The sequence below is a fragment of the Nomascus leucogenys genome, chromosome 13, assembly GCF_006542625.1.
Source record: "Nomascus leucogenys isolate Asia chromosome 13, Asia_NLE_v1, whole genome shotgun sequence".
Classification (NCBI taxonomy): Eukaryota; Metazoa; Chordata; class Mammalia; order Primates; family Hylobatidae; genus Nomascus; species Nomascus leucogenys.
The window spans coordinates 23,722-29,721 of record NC_044393.1 but is presented as its reverse complement, the minus strand read 5'-3'; positions in this window follow the sequence as shown (position 1 = coordinate 29,721).

Genomic DNA, 6,000 nt, shown 5'->3' with positions numbered 1-6,000 from the left:
AGCTCTGAGCAGAGAAGGAGAAATAAAGACTGACCATTATTGAATCTTATCCCTTTCTACACATTTGGGCTCCTTCCACCTCTCAGCCACCTGTGATACAAGCAATAGGATTGTCCTCATCAAGCAGATGAAGAAACCAAGGCCCAGCGAGGCCCAGAAGGCTGCTCAGAGTCACACAGGGCTTGGCTGTGCAGCCAGGGTTTGCCTGCAGGCCCCTGACTCCAGAGCTGGTGCCTTCGGAACCACATGATAGTGTCTGTAGCATATCCAGGAGGAGAAGAGCAGATCCTCACAGAGCAGTAGGATCCAGTGGGTATCCAAGGGGCCAGAGGAGAAGGGGCTGCTGTGGTCCCTAGTCCAGTGGGAAGGGCAGGAGGTGCCAGGAAGAATCTGCCTGGCAGGGCAGGGAAAGATGGGAGCTCACCGCTGGGTTGCTCCAGCCTCAGGAGAGTTGGGAACCATCTGGGTCCCCAGTCAGGATGCCTGAAGAGGAGGCCAGGGGAGGCCAGGTAGATGTCATTGCCTCTGGGGACAATCTGATCATTCCCCAGGGCAGGTGGGACTGGCTGGAGACCACTAAGGCTCCTCGAAATGGAGGCAGATGCTGCAGCCTTGTCTGCCTCCATATTTGGTGAAGAGAGCTACACAGAAATCATGGAGAGAAAATGGGGCACAATGGTGGTCACGGATGCCCCTCCTGAGGGGATTTGCACTTGACCTGAGGGAGGCGCGGGCCAGCCCTGGGGGTGTCTGAGGCAGGGGCAGGGACCCTGATGGGAGGGAGGAAGGGTGCCGGCCAGTGGGGCTGGCCAAGGGGCGGGGGCGGCAGGAGGCATGAGGGATGAGGGAGTTCAGCCACGGCCAGCCTTTGACGCTGTGTGAGATGTAACACTGGGGGTTTGGGGCAGTGGAGTGACCTTGCTGATGTGTTTTCTGGTTTATTTGTCTGCACAAGATCCCTGAGATGAGGGTCTTGTCCTACTAACCCCGGATGCCCAGGGTCAAGAGAGAGATCTGCCCTTGCAGGCAAACAGTGCTGAGTGCAGGGAGGGAGGGGAAGTCCAGGGCCGGCCTCAAGTCACTGGGGACATCTGGATGAGTGCTGAGACACGGCAGGGGGCTTCACATTGCATTTCCTCACCCAGATCCCAGGACTGGGCTGCCTGGGAGAAGCTGACTTGGAGCTCGTTCTCCAGACAGCTGGCAACTGGGTACCTCTCCCTGTGCCTGGCACCCCTGCCTACCACATAAAGCCATCCTGCAAAGGTGCACTGTGGTCCCAGCTCACCCACCTATGACACTTCAGGGACATCCCTGCATCTCCCATGTATACCAGCCACTCCTCTTGGCTTCGAGGTCTGCCCCTGGTGGGTTGCTGGCTACCGGATGTCTGACAACAGCTGCCAGCCTGGTTCGGAAGTGCTACCCAAGGCCCTCCTGTCTGCACCTCCAGGTCCAGCTGCCACTCACCTGGTGCCCAGGGAGTGAAAACATCCTCTGCTACCACCTCATCCTCACGACTAGTCTGTTCCACCACCTGTTGCAGTAAGACGTTTCTGGGGTGGCCCCTCCTTCTTCAAGGCCGACACCCACTCACACGTTCCCCTCCAGGTTTTCCTTTCACAATTCACAAGAGGCAGTGAGGAGTGGGGAGTGGTGGAAGAGCTGGCACAGGGGAGTTCCTGTTATGGCAGCAATGTCACCAAGAACCCTGGGTCCCACATCCTAAGAAGTGTGGGTGTCAGCTCAAGGCACTCCCACCTCAGGTGTCCTGTGGACAGGGCTCTGGGCCCTGGGTCTGACACCACTTCTTTGTGAGGACCCTGTATTAGCCAGGGTCCCCAGAGAAACAGAACCAATAGGGGATACATATGTATCTCTTACATAGGCCCAGCAAAGTTGATATAAAATTGGCTGTTGCAGACCCCTTTCCTATGCCCACATAAAGTGGGTTTGTTTTCAGATGAGAAATAATTTTTAAGACTCATTCCCAACCATTTTATGTATGTGAATACATTTGAGTTCACCGGTATTTTCAGATCAGCATCACACTGCTGTCACCTGTGTGGCATGAATAGCACAGAAGCCTTGACAGACGTCGGAAAACAGACTGGTCCATTCCGCTCTGGCTACGGGGCTTAAAATGAGGAAGAACGACTTCCCCTTCCAGATGACCCAGTTTGTCTCCTCCCAAGAGAGCAGCTGTGCAGCGGTGACACCTTGCGGTAAATTCCTCATATGAGCACCCCCCAGCCACCCAGAGGCGAGAGAGACCAGGCCTAAGGCCATTCCTTAGCAGTGCTGGTTCCCTGCCCCTGCGGCCCTGACAGAGCCAACCTGCGTTTGATAAGATTGTGGACGAGTATCTCAGAGGCCCAGGACACCTGGAGTGGGCCTGAGACCTTGCCCCTTCACTGGACTGCAAAAAGCACCCAGGAGACATTGGAAGAGTGGCAGGGAAGGGGCTGAGGACGTCGGGCGGCTGCTGCAGGGGCCTCTCCACACACTCACCCACTTCCCTCGTGAAAGCACTGCTTTCTGCTCAGCATGGGGGAGAACCCCTGGCACATCATCCATCAGAGTGTCTTGTTCTGATTCGCCTTCATCTAGCCAGTCCCGACTCAGCCACTCCTGACCGCCACCAAGTACTGAGCAGGCAGATGGCAAGGCAGCCACTGTCTGGTACTCAGGAGCGAGCTCCTCCTCAAGGACAGGGTGCTGGCCACGCGCGGTGGCTCACACCTGTAATCCCAGCACTTTGGGAGGCCGAGGTGGGTGGATCACCTGAGGTCAGGAGTTTGAGACCAGCCTGGTCAACATGGTGAAACCCTGTCTCTACTGAAAATACAAAAAAAATTAGCCAGGCATGGTGGCCGGCACCTGTAATCCCAGCTGCTTGGGAGGCTGGGGCAGGAGAATCGCTTGAACCTGGGAGGCAGAGGTTGCAGAGATCGCACTATTGCACTCCAGCCTGGGTCACAGAGTGAGACTCCATAAAAAAAAGAAAAAAAGAATGGGGCACTTGTTGTAAAACCCTTAGAGGATAAAAAAAAATTTAAATTGTCATTGCAAAAGCGACATTGTCCATACAAACATCACAGAAGTAAATTAAATGAGAATTTGTGTCCTTAGCCAGAGCTGAGACATGCTAAGAAATTAACCTTACATATTTACCCATGGAGTTCTCATTTCCAGAGTCCCTTTTTAAATCTAGATCTACTCTTCCATCTGCTTCATTTGCTATCTACCTGAAAAATTCCCTTTAACATTTCACATTGTGTGGGTCTGCTAATGAATTCTTTTAGCTTTGTATGTCTGAGAAAAATCTTTCATTGTTTAAAATAAATGACAAACTTTATTTTTGAGAGCAGTTTGGGGTTTACACAAAATTTGAGCAGATATTACAAAGAGTTCCCACAGACCCCTCTCCTTATTATTAACATCTTGAATCACTGTGGTATGTTGTAACAACTAATACACCAATATTGATGCATTACTATTAACTAAAGTCTATAGTACACATTAGGGTTCACTGTTTGTGTTGCAGTTACATGTTTTGTCGTTGTTTTGTGGGTTTTTTTTTGTGGAGACAGGCTCAGGCTCTGTTGGAGTGCAGTGGCACAATCACTGCTCACTGCAGATTCCACCTCCCAGCCTTAAGCGATCCTTCCTACCTCACTCTCCCAAAGTGCTAGGATTATAGGCATGAGCCACCGCACCTGGCTAGTCATATGGGTTTTGACTAAAGCATAATAACATGTATCCACCATTACAGTATCATACAGAATAGTTTCAGTGCCCTAAAAACCCTCTCTGCTCTGCCTGTTCATCTCTCCCTCTCCCTCCAACCCCAATCCCTGGCAACCATTGATCTTTTCACAGTTTCTACAGTTTTCATTGTTCCCGAATGTCGTATCATTGGACTCATATAGTGTTAATATGTAGCCTTTTTATCCTGGTTTCTTTCATTTCGCAATAAGCATTTAAGGTTCCTCCTTGTCTTTTCATGTCTCAGAGCTCATTTTTTTTTTATCATTGATTCATACTCCATTGCTTAGCATGTGTGAGTTTGTTTATTCATTCACCTATTGAAGGACATCTTGGTTGTTTCCAATTTTTGGAAACTGTGAATACAGCTGTTATAAAAATCTATGTGCAACTTTTTGCATGGACACAGTGGTTGAGTAAGCACCTAGGAGTGCAAATGCTGGATCATAAGGTAAGACTCGTGTCTTTCACAGAGCAGAAGTTTTAATTTTAACAAAATCTACCTTACCAATTTTTACTTTCATGGATTGTGTGTTTGACCTGTCAAAAAAGTCATCACTAAACCCAAGACCACCAGGATTTTTTCCTATATTATTTTGTAGAACTTTTATGTAAAAAGTTTGAGATCTATGTCTAGTTTTTTGGTTGTTTGTTTGCATATGGATGTTCAGTTGTCCCAGCATCATTTGTTGAAAAGACTATTCTTTCTCCATTTAATTGCTTTTGCTCCTTTGTCAAAGAACAGTTGACTGTATCTGTGTGGGTCTATTTCTGGGCTTACTATTCTATTCCATTGATCTATTTGTCTCTTCTTTTGCCAACACCACGCTGTCTTGATTACTGTAACTTTACAGGTCTTGAAATCTGGTTGTGTCAGTCCTCCAACTTTGTTCTTCAGTATTGTGTTGGCCATTCTGGGCATTTTGCCTTTCCACATGCACTTTAGAATCAGCTTGTTGATATCCATGAAATAACTTGCTGAGATTTTGATTGGTGTTGCATTGAATCTACAGATTAAGTTGGAAATAACTGATAGCACTGCTGATTTTTCCTCTCCATAAACATGGAATATCTGTCTATGTAAATATTTGATTTCCTTTATGAGAGTTTGGTAGTTTTCATCATATAGACCTTGTACCTATTTTGTTAGGTTTACGCCTAAGCATCCCATTTTTTGGTGCTATTGTAAACAGTATTGTATTTTTAATTTCAAATTCCAATTGTTAATTGCTGATATATAGGAAAGCAACTGGCTTTTGTTTATAACCTTACATCGTAGTCCCCCATCTGTGGTTTTGCTTTCCATGGTTTCGGTTACCAGCAGTCAACCACAATTCAAAAATATTAATTGGAAAATTACAGAAATAATTCATAAATTTTAAATTGTGTGCTATTCTGAGCAGTGTGATGAAATCTCGTGCCGTCCTGCTCCATGCTACCCAGTACATGCGCCACCTTTCTGTTCAGCATATCCATGCCATATACACTACCTGCCCATTAATCACTGAGTAGCTGACAGAGAGACCACATTCATGTAACTTTTATTCCAGTATATTGTTATAATTGTTCAATTTTATTATTAGTTATTGTTGTTAATCTCTTGCTATGCCTAATTTATAAATTAAACTTTATCATAGATGATCCATTCCTATATGTACTCTAGGGTTTGGTACGTATCCCCAACAGTGTCTTAGAACATATCCCCTACGGATGAGGGGGGAACTGCTGTATCCAGCAACCTTGCTGTAGTCAGTTATTAGTTTCAGGAGTTTTACTGGAGATTCTTCAGGGTATAATACACAGTTAATCTTACCACCTGTGCACAAAGACAGTTTCATTTCTTCCTTCTAAATCTGTAGCCCTTATTTTCAAGTCTTATTGCATCAGCTAGGACTTCTATATGATGTTGAACAGAAGCAGTGAGAGGGGACATTCTTGCCTTGTTTCTGATCTTAAGGAGAAAGGGTCCACTTTTCACCATTAAGTATGATATTAGCTGTTGGTTTTCCGTAGATGTTCTTTATCAAGTTGAGGAAATGCCCCTCTATTACTAGCTGGGTGAGAATTTTTTTTGTTTTTTTTGAGATGGAGTCTCACTCTGTCGCCCAGGCTGGAGTGCAGTGGTGCGATCTCGGCTCACTGCAACCGCCGACTCCCTGGTTCAAACTATTTTCCTGCCTCAGCCTCCCAAGTAGCTGGGATTACAGGCATGCGCCACCACGCCCGGCTAAT